Source organism: Zeugodacus cucurbitae, chromosome 5 (genome assembly GCF_028554725.1).
Source record: "Zeugodacus cucurbitae isolate PBARC_wt_2022May chromosome 5, idZeuCucr1.2, whole genome shotgun sequence".
Classification (NCBI taxonomy): Eukaryota; Metazoa; Arthropoda; class Insecta; order Diptera; family Tephritidae; genus Zeugodacus; species Zeugodacus cucurbitae.
The window spans coordinates 13229765-13245939 of NC_071670.1; the positions used below are offsets into that span (position 1 = coordinate 13229765).

A 16175-nucleotide genomic window follows, 5' to 3' on the forward strand; every position below is an offset into this window, starting at 1 on the left:
ATTCGAGAAAATCTGACGATAAAACGAACATCTGACAATTTCGAACGAAATATGAGCGAACACTACAGTAAGATTTATTGGAGTCAGAAAATGGCAGGACATTGTTTACGATTTCTTTTTAATTGTTTTAATAAATCGCAGATTTATGCGTATAAGCCCACTGAACCCTGCTTTAGAAGTCAACGTGATAACCATGATAAGAAAGAAAACGAGAAAAATATTAAAGATTTTCCATATAGTATCTAGAGAGCTGGATACCCACACTCTGTGGATTGCAAGTCTAATTCTGGTCGAGTAAGGTAAAGTATTTTTAATATCTTCAATATTGGGATCACGTGAAAGCTTTTTGTGTATATCTGTTAGAGAAAAGCAAATATAAACGCCATCTGGCATTACAAGCCGGTTAAAGGCTTTACTACGCAGTGTATAATAGCTGGTGCTGATATTTCGATTTATATAATATCCTTAATCACTCGAACGGATGTCCTCAATAAAAATAATTGTAAATAATGCTGCCGAATTGACAGTCCTATGTTGGATAAAACTTACTATTATTACTATTATAATTTTTACTGAAATAGCCCGAGCGATACTTTTAAACTGCATATGGTATCAGGTATCCCTTCTATAAAAATATCATATGATCTCAATCGACTATTATGGATTGTGAGAATTCGTTGGACTCATCGATGAACTATTTTAGTTCATATATAATTTGAATATATGAGGCCAATCCTTGAGCTGTCTGCAATGTATCATAATTCGAAGACGACCACTATTTCAGATATCATTTTCCCTACAATATTTGAACTCCATAATCGAATTGCATACGTAAATGGCGCTGTAAAAGATATATTGTGACATAATGTTTCACACTGCTTCACCTTTAATCTATATCTCATACAAAGTGCAATATTTCATCAAAAGTAAGAAGTATGTTAATCTGAACCAAATCACCTTAACCTTGCCAATAGCTTGTTCACACAGGCTGTGGTTAACCATAAATCACATTTACTTGTTTGTTCCACACAAGTACGAGTGGGTGAGGAAAAGAGCCTTAAAATCTATTATATGCAAACAGCTACCTACGCTCTGTTAGTAAGTATGTATGTAAAATAGAAATGACAAATCGCATAAACTCAACAGCTGTACAATTGGAAAATTTGCAAAATTCAATTTCCTTGACATATTCAAGCGAACGGTAAATTGTGAAATCTACGAATCAACAATTGTACGTGGCGGAAAATAACCAACAACAAATGTCATACCTTGAATACTCCAAAGTGTAGTATACACTGAGGCGCATGAACTGAAGGAGGCGTTAAAAACCGATAAGTGTGTGCGTGTGCGATAAAATGTCGCATTGAGCTGACAGCATATTTCAATGTCAAGTTGAGGCAAGTCAAAACTGGTAAACACATCGAGAGTTTGATAAGAATTCAATACACTTGTGAGCAATGGTTATAAAGGTTGTCATTATGTTTTGTTTGTCTACGATAGTGAAGGCAGCTGTACACTAGTCTGCGGAAGTAAATTCTTGTTAGAAAAATATGTGTGTATTATTTTGGTATATGGGAAACTAAAGGCGGTTCCAGAGAAATAAATTTTTTTGTTATGGAAAATTACATTGAACACGTACATACATATATACGTTACATATTCTATAATTTAACAAAGGAACAAGTAAGGAAAGGCTAAGTTCGGTTGTAACCAAACATATAATACTCTCGCAATTTATTGCAGAAATTTTATTAAGATAACACACAAATTTCCCCATAAATTCGGCATAAAGTTTAATAGAATAACGAAAATCGTTATATATATATATGCGGGCTGAGATAATTCCTAAACCGTTTTTATTCCTTTTCACCAGCAAGGTACACTATATCCATGCTAATATATTTCACAGATTAACTGATATATGCGGTATAAAGCCCGCCGTAATTGTGAAAAACCTATAATTAGGTATACGGGAGCTACTTAGGAGATGTTATGACGCGATTTTAATAATTTTTGGAACAGAGACACACTATTAGAAGAAAACAATTTCCTCTGAATTACATTAAATTTTCTGAGAGATTTACCCATATTTTCGGTTAAAATTTACCCTTAGGCGCTGAGTTCAACATGTTCGATATCTGGGGCCTTGAAAAGTTTTAGTCCGTTTTCGACAATTTTTTTCTTATGTTTACATTATAAAGTGAAGGAAGAAGATGGTATTCAAAATTGAGTTATAGTCGTGGTTGTAAACCGATTTCGCCCATTTTTTATCCGTATTATCAGGGTGTCAAGAAAATATTATATACCGAATTTCATTGAAATTTAGTGTTTCTGACGTTTTTCGTTAGTGAGTTAACTCACTTTGTTTAATTTTCAACCTAACCTTTGTATGGGAGGTGGGCGTGGTTATTATCAGATTTCAACTATTTTCATGGTGTGTGGTGGGGTACATAAGAGAAACGACTGCAGAAAGTTTGGTTTATATAGCTTTATTGGTTTGCGAGTTAAATACAAATAACCGATGTGTGGGCGGGGCCACGCCCACTTCCCAAAAAAAATTACATCTAAATATGCCCCTCCTAGTGTGATCCTCTATTCCAAATTTTACTTTTATAACTTTATTTATGGCTTAGGTGTGACACTGTATAGGTTTTCGGTTTTCGCATTTTGTGGGCGTGGCAGTGAACCGATTTTGCCGATCTTCGAAAGCAACCCCCTCAGGGTGCCAAAGAATATGTGTTCCAAATTTCATTAAAATATATTAATTTTTACTCAAGTTATCGCTTGCACGGACAGACGGACGGACAGACATCCGGATTTCAACTTCACTCGTCATCCTGATCATTTATATATATATAACCCCATATCTAACTCTTTTATTTCTTGGTGACACAAACAACCGTTATGTGAACAAAACTATAATACTCCGTGCAACATATTGCGAGGGTATAAAAATAGTATTTGAAATGCTGAACTGCCACAATCTCATCTGGATTTCTTTCCGGCAAATTTGTGTGCTCTGTGAATGACGAACAAGACCATCAGAACAATTTCTCAATGGAGAAGCACTATCAAGGGAATACTAGCAGACAATTGCTGGATACTTGAAAAAACCTTTCAGCAGCCAAATATTCACGAAAATCTTAAGACTTAATAATCATAATTTAAATAATATTAAGCAATAATTCCCTAAATGTAGCCAACATTTATAATTTTTAAGAAAATGTATGTTTCGATGTCAAGAGAAAATTTCTTTCTTTTTCGTTCAATTATTTCAATACTTTTTCGTTCAATTATTATTGCTTGGTGACCTTAGTACATTCAAAATTTGATATGATTTTTCATGTGACAAAAAAAGCTAAATATTTTTTAACCAGTGTTATATTTTACAATTTTAATCAGGTTATCGCAATTAAAATTTAACGCTTAACGCTCTTTGTTGCACATTCTTTTGTTTGACACCGCTTATTCAAGTTAATCCTACCAACTGTTGTTATACAGTTTTCTTTGTGTAGAGAAAAGGTGTGTGTATATGTTTTATAAAATATCTGAGGCAAACCGGTAAGTTGAATTGAAGCTAAATAAATTTTTAATAATCTAAACTAATTGCGAAAGCTAAAAAATGGAATTCTACAAAGAAGAGAGATTATAATAAGCAAACGGTTTTAGTTACAATTAACGTTGTTAAAGCGAAAGCGTGTAACACTAAATATTAAAGAGGTCACCTGCTTTGAGTTTTGAATTTTGCCTGTTATTAATCAAAAATAATAATAATATCAAATAAATAAAAATATTTTCACTTTAGCTTTTTAGTTTGAAAATTTAATATCCATTATGTGCCATTATGTGTAATGTTATGACACCAGAAGCTGAAACGCCAAGTAGGTGAGCAGGTTCTACTAAACACGATTAGAGGAGCGAGGTGGAGCTTAATAATTTCATTGAAAAAAAAAAAAAAAAATTCATTCGTCTACATTAATGTTGTCGCCTTTAAAATAGGCGCTTATGCCAGCACTTAGTTTGAGAGTAAAACGAAGGCGCTTTCGGAATTCTCTTTGTTTATGAGTTATTTACATACACTCCTCTTTGCGCTTTTAAAAATACACAAACCAACTAATTGAAGGATTCATTAAGGCTAATGAGACACTATTACAACTGGTACTATCAAAAGCTCTTTCTTGTGCACTATTTCGCAGCTATTGAAATATAGTTAGTATCCAGTAAGTAATACAAATACTCATACTCGCAGTTATAATTCATTTTAGTACACATATTCATATTTGAACTATCGTTTATATTCGAGATATTCTTCTTTTTTCCATATTTTTAGCCTTCAACAAACAAATGCTCAGACTTGTATTTACACTCATCTTTATACTTATACGCATATTCATAATAACCTTCTAAGTATGTAGTTCTTTAATCAGCTAGCCAATATTTTTATACCATTAACTTGTGAAAATTAATTTTATCCTCTGAAGTCCAATTAAAGCAACCATTTGAAAAGCAACTATTTATCAAAATTTGATTGCAACAAAGTTCTTTCACTATTAATTTCTATCCATCTTCATTTTTAATTAACACTCAGATGAGCTTAACAAACACAAGCCATATTTATAAATTCACTTACATATTTTTAGCACTAAAATATTCCGTCTATAAGTATAAACGCAGCATCTTAGTTCGTCTTCTAGTCTTCTGGTTATCGTCATCAATATCTCTTGAAGAGCTTTAGCTAAGTTAAACAATTTGTTAGCAACTTTTGCAATAGTCGATACTTAATGTCACCTACGCAAAGGCCGCGACATTCTTGTTTCATGTTAGTACATTCATACACTTCTTTGTACATAAATATGTATCGTATCGTATGTCACAGCGCACAGCTAATCGAGTCATGCAGTTCAACATATAATCTCTAATTACTTCTTCACGTTTTTAATCAAAGTTTGCTCTTCTTACCCACAATCTATTGTTGTATGTAGCTCCATTTTCTCATACATCTGTTACGAAAGTTGATAAATTCGATGCCTGAAAGAGTTGAGTAGAACTTTTAGCTTAACAAATCATTCGCAGTTATGTCTCTGCTAAACCAAACTGCTCACAAAATATTGGAATGACACATGCGGTCTACAACTTTGCTTCCGTCGTTTTTTTCTTTTTGTAAATTTAAGGCTTTTTTTGTATAAAATGGTTACAAAAATGTTATTCAAAATATTGGCCATCGCTAGCTACTCGAGAATGTCGAGAATTCGGCTCAAAAAGTGACATTTTCAGTTGAGAATAAGTTTGGGATGCAAACAGATCTCTACAAATATTTTGCTGGGTTAATGTTGACACAAATGTCCAAGATCGATATAAAACAATTTAATCGATTTAATCGACCAGTGCTTGACCCTAGAGACATCTATTGGAAAACGGCGGAAGCAAAGTTGTAGACCTAATACCTTCTCATAATAATGGACGTCTTTGGAGACTTTAATGTGATCAGTGCCAACATGGTTTCTCACAACATACCCTGCAGAAACTAGGAATTTCACCCTAGTCGTAATTTTTTGAGAAAAATAGCGTGTGTCCAAAACAGGTGTGTTCCTCCGAGAACCATTCATTTTCCAACAATTAAATCAAACCCCTCCGTCATTTGATTTTTTTTTATCTTAGAAACTGTAATAAGGCTAAACCATTTGTGAACGTTACACTGATTTATTTTACAAAAGATTTGAGAGTAGCTTAAACACCGACAACTTATCAATTTCAGTTATGTTTGATCGTTCAAAATTCACGTATACGATTAGATTTAGTTCTACTCGATATTACGCTAAAAAATTAAAGTGTTGGATGGTAAAAATTTTTTGGTAGGTTTGTTCTTCATACTTTGGTTGATGGCAACATTTGGTGTAAAAGACGTGTTTCTAACCTACCAAACTGTGCTTGTCGTCTTTGAGTACGTATTATTTGTCTTCATGATTCAATCTGTGACTATACTTAAACTAGCTAGGGTCACAGTGAAAACTCCTCAGAGTTGTAGAGTTTGCATTCACTCAAAATAAATTCCATAGTCCACATAAGCACTGGTTTTTTAGTCCCAAAACGTGGTTGCTCGCATAGATCATATCTCTCGTTATACCCAAAATGGGTTCATCGAATACTGGATATTATCCATAATTTTCTTTCTACATTCTCGTATTCGGACATCATAAACGGTTTTCTGTTTCAATTTTACTGTGTTATGTATGGAAGTGGTATTTTTATGACCATATATAGTAGAATTAGTTACAAACTTATGGACTGGTTCTCTTTATATAGAAAGCATTTTTTTTACATTTGAGAAGTTTTATAAATGTCCTGGCGCAAACAAATTACTATTAGTGAAATCGATGTTCCGTTAGTTAAAATTTAGATTTCCCCATTTCGGTGCACAATACTGTAGAATTCGTCAGCTGAAATATCATAAAGGATCTTATTACTAAGTCAAACGAAATTCTCTTAAATTCCCTCAAGCCTTATCTATCTGCTGGTTTACCTTAAATAACTTGTTCTATTTTCGTCGAATTATTGCGAGACAAGAAACCGCAACAACTACATAATGCCAATAGCATCACGTACAAGATTAACTATTCCTTTTTAACTGAAGTGTGTATACTTACATATGTATGTATATGTTTTCAACCCCTTTTGGATTAATTTGTTTAATTTTGTCTTCATATACAAACATACGCATATGTAAGTTTCTGTACATATGAAATATAACAGTACATAATTAGATAATTTACCGACACATGCTTCTATGCCTCTAATCAAACTAATTAATTGGTTAATTAAGTGAATCACTTCATTATCTGGTTCATGTGTTAGAGACAAACACATCTTAGCGCTTTGATAATTGATAAGAGGTTAGCCAGTGATGGGTGTTACACATACCTGCATATGTACATTTGTATGTACGTCTGTACATATATTTGAGTGGTTATTAAAATAAGACAAAGGTTAAATACAAAAAAAATAATTTGTTCAGTTAAAAAAATTTCCAAATACTTTTTTTTTAATAAATACATAAGTCTATATTTTTTTTGTTTTAGCATTATCATATCACAAAATCAAATAAATTATTGTTTTAAATTTTTTACACTTAAAAACTCTCAATAAAAACAAAAAATATTTTTCCAAACAATGTGTATACATTCCACTCGCATACTGTTATGTCTGATTAGCAGTTTCGTAAATTTGCAGACTCTCTACTATGCGTGCACGTATAATACTCCCCAAGCACACTTTACATATAGCCATTAACATATTGGTACATGCATATATAAATATACGTCTCTATGCTGTCAACATTGAACCTCTATCTGTGACATACGTGTCCTTGTAATTCCTGAATAGCATTAACAACCGCTGTTTACTGCTGTTGATAACACTTTTCGTTAACAGCAACATGTTAGTTTGTTTAACAGCTGTTTTCCGTGGACCAGCAGAGAATAGCTGCTCAAGTTATGATTTAGAAATTAAAGGATGTACGTTAGAGATCATGAATATATGCTTTGACTCTTTGACTATGAGCTTATACTAACTTTTTCAGCGAATGCCGCGTCTACATAATCAAAACGGACTTGGATTTTACCGTTAGAGAGAGTACCATTTACAAATTAGTTAAATAAACAAATATCTCTTTTTCACTATGTGAGCGAATTCTCAACCATATTATCCTCAGAAAAAATATCTGTCAATTGTTTTAATATTAGATATTAGCTTTTATAAATCGCTGGAAACCACTTGATTGTACTGTTTAAGTAGAAACATCAACTCCAACACTAGAATTTGACATAAACTCGATTTGGATGGTATTTCAGGGATCTCAGCGGGTCACTCGACATATTGAGATGTTGTCTCACTCTTTCTCCAATTAAATTACATTTAGTTAGACAGCTAAAGGAATCATGTAAAGCGCATAAAGCCTTAAGCGAGCTCAATCTCTCGTACTCAAGTTTTAAGTATTTCCTTCTATGAATCTTGAAGTTCAAAAGAGTCGGAATGGTATACTCGGAATTGTATTACGTTCGTATCGTCACAGATTTAGATCTGATCAAAGAGTGAGATGTGAATCTGCAATCTGCATGCCATTGTGGTCAAAAAAACACAAGCTCGGATGGATGGTGGAGTGCCTACTTGATATTATATAGTAAGATGTGGATGCAGTGTACTCTAATAGAACGAAAATTCGGACATAACCGCCTTAAAAGTTATTATTGCTTTGTGTCTCTTCAACCGGTTTTTAGTCTTAGTCTATTTCTTAAATGAAAAGGTTTCTTACTTAGTATTGGTAGTTTTTCAGAGATGACAGCTTTATTAATTTAATGGAGGTTGATAAAGGATAGTATGTACTCTTTTCATACTGTCCACTGTTAAACCTACCGCTACTAAATGCTTAACTACTAACCAGCCTAACTCTTTAATTCGCTCTTAACAAACTGTTGCATGGATTGGACTGCTCTCCAGCTGGTTTACGTGGAAACATGGAATATATATATGCATATATCTATCCATCCTGCACTGCTGAGCTCGCGAGCTCCAACACCACGAAGCATGTTGTTTCCCAACCGCCGTTTGACCTCCACAGTGTCGCACGAAAACATCGCCGCCACCAACGAAGATCCAGTTACCCACCCAGCGCTGTTGCGCATCTTACTTCGTAACAGCGAAATGTTAACTCAACAGTCGGTCATGCCATAAATAACAATATCGCCGTTTGGCCGAACTCAGTTGCTGTTAAACTCGCGCCGGTAATGGTTCCACAACGGAGAACGAACGCTTGTGGTTTTTTTAATATTTGAGAAAAAAAGAAATAAAAAGGTCTAAATAAAAATAAAAGTGGTCTATGGAAAGGCTGCGGCGGCAACGAATGTGTAATATAAACAAGTGAAAGTGTGGAAGAGAGCACATTTGAAGAAAGCTTTCAAAATATGAAGCAACAAGCGGGAGTATTTCAAATACTTGACCACCACTAGTTGTTAGTGTAAAAATATTTCAGTGCAATTTTTCCCAAGCGACGAGCAGAAAAACATTAATCCACCAGCTGCTCTCAAGCGAGTCTAACTCTCAGCTTTTTTCGGGTTTTTGTTTATTTTGAAGTGCGAATGCGTGTACATACATCATATCAATTAGTGTGGCAATTAGCCGTTTAATCAGCGCTTAGATAGTGCACAGTATTAATTGCCACTGATAACGGTATATATGTATGTACATATGTATATGGCTATAATCATCAATATATTTTCGGCATGAAATAATTTTCAGTAGCAAAAAAAAAACGAATTATCTGTGTACGCGTGTTTATGGAAGCTAGCATGATTCAGGGCAAAAGGTAAATAAATAATGTGTAATCAGTTCCACATCGGAAGGCCATGTGTTAAATTAGAACGTAAACTTTGTTGGCGTCGAGTGCGACTCAAATAAAATAAAATAATGTAATGTAAAATAAAATAAAATAAAATAAAATAAAATAAAATAAAATAAAATAAAATAAAATAAAATAAAATAAAATAAAATAAAATAAAATAAAATAAAATAAAATAAAATAAAATAAAATAAAATAAAATAAAATAAAATAATATAAAATAAAATAAAATAAAATAAAATAAAATAAAATAAAATAAAATAAAATAAAATATAAAATAAAATATAATGATATGCTAGACTGATTTAATCTTCGGAAACATTAAAGTATTGAAAGGAAGTTGGGTGCTATAATACAAAACGAAAGTCTTTTCGCTTGGCTTCATTAGAGATAGAGAAATTATTTTAAATCATAAAACTTCTATAACGTTAGAATATATTAGGCTTTAAATCTAAAAAACTGAAACAAAATCAAGTATAGTATAAAAATACGTTATTTGAATTAATTAGAATTAATTTTTTTTTTAATTTTTTTTTTAAATTTTTTAGGGAATATTTGCCATTTATTGAAAACGTCTTATTGATATTGCATTCTTTCATTAAAAAATCTCGTATTTCAATAATAAATACCGCATTTAAATGCAATTCAATATTAAATTGCAACACTATGCCACAATTATATAAATTTTATGTGGAAATCGGAATTAATTTTTAGTTGCCATGGATTCAATGCGTAGTTAAATCTACTTGATTGAATTTTTTGATTATTGTATTTATTATTAATACATTCTGACAGCTTCCGTTTACACAGAAAACCATAATTAATAGTCTGAAGAGTATATCAATGACAAGCAACTATTTATGCAATAAAATTAAATGGAGACAAAAATAAATAAATATTTTCAGAGAATTTTCAAATTCACAAATCTACAATAACCATCAGCACCCAATGCGAAAATCACAACAAAATATATATACTTCCACAATACTGACTAAAAGCACATCTACAGAATGTAAATAAAACAAGAATAGCAACAAAAGCATAACGGAGAAACTAGAAATATTTAGACTCAATCAACATTGAAAGCCACAGCAACAATATGTCAGGCGTTGACTTGGAATGTCCATGGACCAATCTGCATATTGTGGGCGTAAAGGCGTAGTAGACAGGTGTATATCATTTTATTTTGTGAATGAGAGCAACAACAACAGTATAGAGTATAATAAACAGCAACAGCTTAATTTGTATTACACCAACACAAAGCCATGCTACCAGACCAACAATATACACTCGTACTTGTATATGTGAAGACTTCCAAACCACACCTTTTGATTGTTTGTGTAGTTTATCCGATCACAGGAAGGACACAATGAACAGGAAGCGATTAAGTAAAGCGAGTTTGAACACACGAACATACACAAATAAATCTGATATATATATATTTTTGAGCATTATAAGTGCTCAGAAACTTTGAAAAAATTTAGCGGACATGCATGAAGAAGATAAGTAACGACAACAAAGCATAAGGCATGACGATTAGACAAGGAGTGGGCGTTTGTTGTTATCACGCAATTTGAAAGTACATATTTGCTGCGTCAGTTTGTAAAGATATTTTAGATAAGACGTCCTTAGTGGTGCGGATCACTGAGTAGAAGGTTAAGCTAGAGTACATTGAAACAAATAATATCTTTGAATATCGACTGAGCAAAACGAAAATCCGTTCGGCTCAAACTATCAGTTTCATTCGTTGCAGTTATATTGAGTTATGTTATTTTATGTTAAAAAGTTAAGTGAAATTACATGAAGTTAAATATAATAAATTATTTAAGCTTGTTTTTGAGTTATTGAGTTTTTTCAGTCATGTCATGTTAAGTTAAGTTAAGTTAAGTTAAGTCAAGTTAAGTTAAGCTAAGCTAATAAAAAATGACCGAGACCTTTAAATTTAGCTTACTTGTGTACTTTTGAGTTAAATTAGGTTATGTCAAGTTAAGTTACATTAAGTTATATTCAATTACGTTAAGTCAAGTTAAGTTAAGTCAAACAAAAAAGAATTATAGGAAATACTTCGAAATTATTGTTGAGTTATTTCAGTGATTTAGTTAAGTTAAGTAACGTTAAGTTCAATTAAATAAATTGTGATAAATTAATTTAACTTCCTAAAGTATTTTCAGTTTCATTGGGGTAAGTTTAGTTAAGTTACGTCGAGTTAACTTAAGTGACCGTCCGTTTCATAAGCTTTCTTAATTTTATTTAGTATTCTCAGTTTAATTCTTCCAAATTAAACTCTGAGCTAAATATAATAATCAAAATTCTACATAACTTTACGAGCATACCGCACACGTTCATTATGCATATGAGTACCCATAATATAAATACATGTATGGCGCGCATGAAGGAAGGAAGGAAGGAAATTATAATATGCAAAAATTAACGCAAACCGTAGCAGCAATAAAAGCCAAAATAGACAATAAATAAGCGCAACGTTGCCACAGTATGGCAATAAATAAAGTTCTGCACCGCAAAACACCCCCACCTAACGGTGTGTGGTGTAAGCGGTGGCAGCAGGTGGTAGTATGTTGCTAGATAAGTGAAAGTAGAAAGTTATGTAGTTTAAGCGTGGTGATCTGAGCGTTGTAATTGTTGTTATTGCTTGTTTTGTTACGAGTTTTGTGCCTTCTACGAGCACCCAAGCTTTTGTTTTTATTATTACATGCTAATTTTTTCCACTTTATGTTGTTATTGTTTTTATTTCTGTTAGTAACGGCATTTTTTTTTTTTAATAATTTTTATGTGTAATTCTTTTTTGTTGTTTTACATAGAAAAGAACCCGAAAGCATTTATTGTTGTTGAAATATTTGGGTCTTTTAGTTGTTTACCTTCTCTCGTGTTTCTGTGAAGCACAAATCATTTTTAGCACGCTTTTGATTACACATTTTATTTTAGCGTTGCCTGGTTTATGTCTTTCAGTAAATTATGTGACCACAGCGACTATCATATCGAGTAAAATAATAGTCTAGACAATGTTGTTTAGAAGGAATCGCCACTTATTCGTATTTTTGAATAAAGCGTAGCCTCCTAAGTACTCTTCCAACTCGCATATTTTCTCATACGACTATGAAATTATAACGGTACAAGTCGTTAGAAATCTAAAATATTAAAGAGAGAGTTGGAGAATAAGAGAACAGCGGCTAATATTTCAATTGTTGTTCGCTATCCGCAGCAACTGCGACCCCAGTGCTCGAAAACCATAGTGTGCTTAGTAAATACAGTTGAACTTCCATAACTCGAACTACTATAAATCGAAATTCTCCATAACTCGAACCCTTGAATCGGCAATAGAAGTCAAATATCATACAAATTACCTGCCATAACTCGAAGTCTCCCCAATTCGAAGTGTTTTTGTGGATTATGGTGATTAGAGTTATGGAAGTTCAACTGTAGTTAGAATAGAATTCGAAATTTACTCGAAGAACTCGAAGTTAGCCATCCGTTGTACAATAACAGCCATGAAAAAATCCGAAATGCTTGATATAATATCTACTTATGACCGACGTTACTTAAAAGACAGAATAAACCATTTAGTGGACTTCCGACACCAAGTAAAAATTACTTTCACTGTGGATACATCATCCAGCTGTCGAATGGAGAAGTTCAATCTACCGTATCTACCATCTGTTCGCTGAAGAGTCAACAGTAGGAAACGTTGTTTAAGCAACTACGGCTTCGCAATCGTTACTCCGAAACCACTCAGGTAGAGGATTGTAAGTGATCATTTTGGTTCTTTTAATTTAGAGCTTTAAACCGATCGATTTATATCTGGTGTTAAGAAGCCATCAGTTACTGATTTGAAAACGAGTTTTTCAGACCGGTAGAAATATGAGTTCGTGTTCAATTTCAGGCTTATGACTTTCTAGGAATTTAGTCTTAGTTTATATTCGTACTGTATCGTACTGTACAATGGTGCTTCAACTGACTTACCTCACTAACTCTCTTCTGTTGGAATGTGATCTGGTTTGATTCAATCTTTGTTACGACTTCCTGAAAGTTTATTGATTTAATATCTTCTTAGTGGACGTTTAATATAAGGAAAGTAGTGATATATCTATCTTAGTTCTGCAAGTCAATTAAAATGCTCGATGTATGTACTGTTGTATGTAAGTAATTTTAAATTGCACACGTTCATTTTGAAAACTCATTAATATCAAGTGATTATCTCGAAATTAAGTACTCTTCTGTGTTTACAATATAACACATTGGCGAAAGCACGCAAATGCATTTATGAACAGTGTGTGATAAAGGAATGAATACACTCGTAAAAGTGTCTTGATTTATAGCAATTAAGTTCGGTGTTCTAAATACTTCACTCAACAAGTAGCTTTCAAATTGTTTAAACTAAAGTACATCCAACCTCTTCCGAGATCCTACATGATTTAGACTGAGTGTGCCATAAGATTTGGATAACAAATAGCTATGACAGAAACCACTTTATTTAGAAACATACCTTTACATTTTGATAAACTTTAAGAAGCTGCTTCCTCCATAAATGATAGAACTGTAGACAGATAAACTTAGTCAGATAGAAGCATGCACCTAGAGCTTACTGAAAATACTGTAAGGTCTACGAGTTAAAACGGGAGTTATTATGTTGGTTTCGTCTAGAAAGTTGGTTTAAAGTTTCACTTAAATACTTAGGATAAAGCTCGAAGTAAGTATATATGAAACCTTGCTTCCGCCGTTTTCCAATAGATGTCTCTAGGTTCAGGCACTGGTCGATTAAATCGTTTTTAATCGATCTTGGACATTTGTGTCAACATTTACCCTACAAAATTTTGTAGAGATCTGTTTGCATCCCAAACTTATTCTCAACTGAAAATGTCACTTTTTCAGCCGGATACATGACATTTGCGGCAAATTTTGCCTTATTTTTAATTCCAAGAAAAATGCGGCTGAGGCTTATCGAATGCTCTCGGATGCAACGGCGGAAGCAAAGTTGTAGACCTAATATTGTAATCTAAGCTTTTCCCAATTTTTTTTTGAAATCATTTATGTTAAATTCTCTTCTTCTATACGATTTTTTTCACTCACTCTGTTATGAACTTGTTTTCGCGTGTTCAAGTATTTGCAGCATTAAACGAATTACGTGAATGGGCAAGTTGCAGTTGCGTGCGTACATATATATATTCCGCACATACAATATATAACAACATCAATAAAAACCAATTAAAACATGTACACACACATATGTGTGAATATTTATGAAGTGGCGAGTTATTTACTACATTTTTACCTCCTTTAAATGACATTAAAAGCAATTATGACCACCAAAAGTACACAAGGGTATATACATATATACATACACAAGGAGGAACGTATAGAAGCTGAAGAAGAGTTACTAAGAGTCCCGTTAGTTATTTTATTTTTACATTACGCATTACGGTTATATATCCATATATTTGTGTATAAACATCTCAATAAATAGATGTGTGACTATTCACAGAAACTTGTCTGTACGCGTGTAAAACAGAATTTAAATCATAGACACATATCGAAACACTTATACACACATATCATCCCATCTACACTCCGCCTTCTGCAAAGTTTACTTACCACAGAGCAGGAAATGGCAAGAGTGCGGTTCATTTTATAAAATAGTTTTATTGCTAATAACCATAAATATAATAACAACAATAAGAAAAACAATGAAAATTTTAATAAAAAATCGAGTTTAGATATTAGACACTTTATTTGTTCCGCACTCACCTTTTAGCTTTGCACTCACACTAACCAATTATTCAAACGAGTATTCACTTCGTAATTTCTGGTTTTTTCAAACTTAGGATCTTTATTCAACAGATTTTAAATTAATAGGCAATTAGTACAATTATGAGGAGGGATGGAATAAAATTGCGATTTAGAACAGCGTCACGTGACAACTTGTACTCGACGGCGTATCGAAAAGAAGGGGCGAGATCTCCTGTTGCGATCCCTTTTGTATGAGATTGTGTGGCCGGTGTGGTGTCCTCGTGTGTGCTGTTATCGGTTTGATGTATGTGTGTGTATTGGTGTATCGATGTGTAGTATTGATGTGTAGCGCGCTCTTGAGTGTTGTGGATGGTAAGTGGTGATGTGGTGAGTGTGCTGAATGTAGCGTGTTAGTGATGTGTATTTGCATGTGGAAATGGTGTGTGTCCAGGGTGATTAGAGCTTCTCAGGTGTTGGTGTTGGTATGGTGTTTACGTGTAATGTGTTGTCTTGTTAGCCGATTGAGACTCATTTAGCCAGATATATTAAAAAATAAATGCAATTAGTGAAATGAAAATGCATGGAAAAGTTGCAAACTAATTTGCAAAGCTACGGGGAAAAAAGTATTAAAAGCATATAAAAACAAGAAGAACAAAGTAGAAAAATATATAAAAACAAATTTCAAAACTTGTCTACTCTTTAAATAGAAAGAGATGGGTCGTAGAGATTTAAGTTCATCAAAGTGTCGAAAGTGACTTAACCCACATACACCTGATGAACGGAAGACCCTCAATTATATATATCATTTTAATAGAGTACAAAATATGATACATTAGGGTGGGTCAATGTTATATTTTTATTTGATATTATTAGCTTCAGACACGACAAATAGTAAAATAATTAAATATATTCATTTATATATTTTGTTTTCCAAAGCGCATAGAGTATACTACATTTTTAAGAATTCAGTTCAGTTTTTAAGATAATTTAAATAATAAAAGGTATAATAAAAGTAAATATTTTTACATTTTATGCTGACTTC

General features: G+C 32.8%; 1 protein-coding gene and 1 pseudogene across 1 annotated transcript in view; one reads left to right on the forward strand and one right to left on the reverse strand.

The window, feature by feature from the left end:
• The window catches only part of LOC128922376 (serine protease persephone-like), a 106880-nt gene that overhangs the window by 35683 nt on the left and 55022 nt on the right, over nucleotides 1-16175 (reverse strand). The gene's annotated exons all lie outside the window — the stretch shown is intronic.
• LOC128919772 (uncharacterized) overlaps nucleotides 8771-16175 on the forward strand; it is a 93168-nt pseudogene continuing 85763 nt past the window's right edge.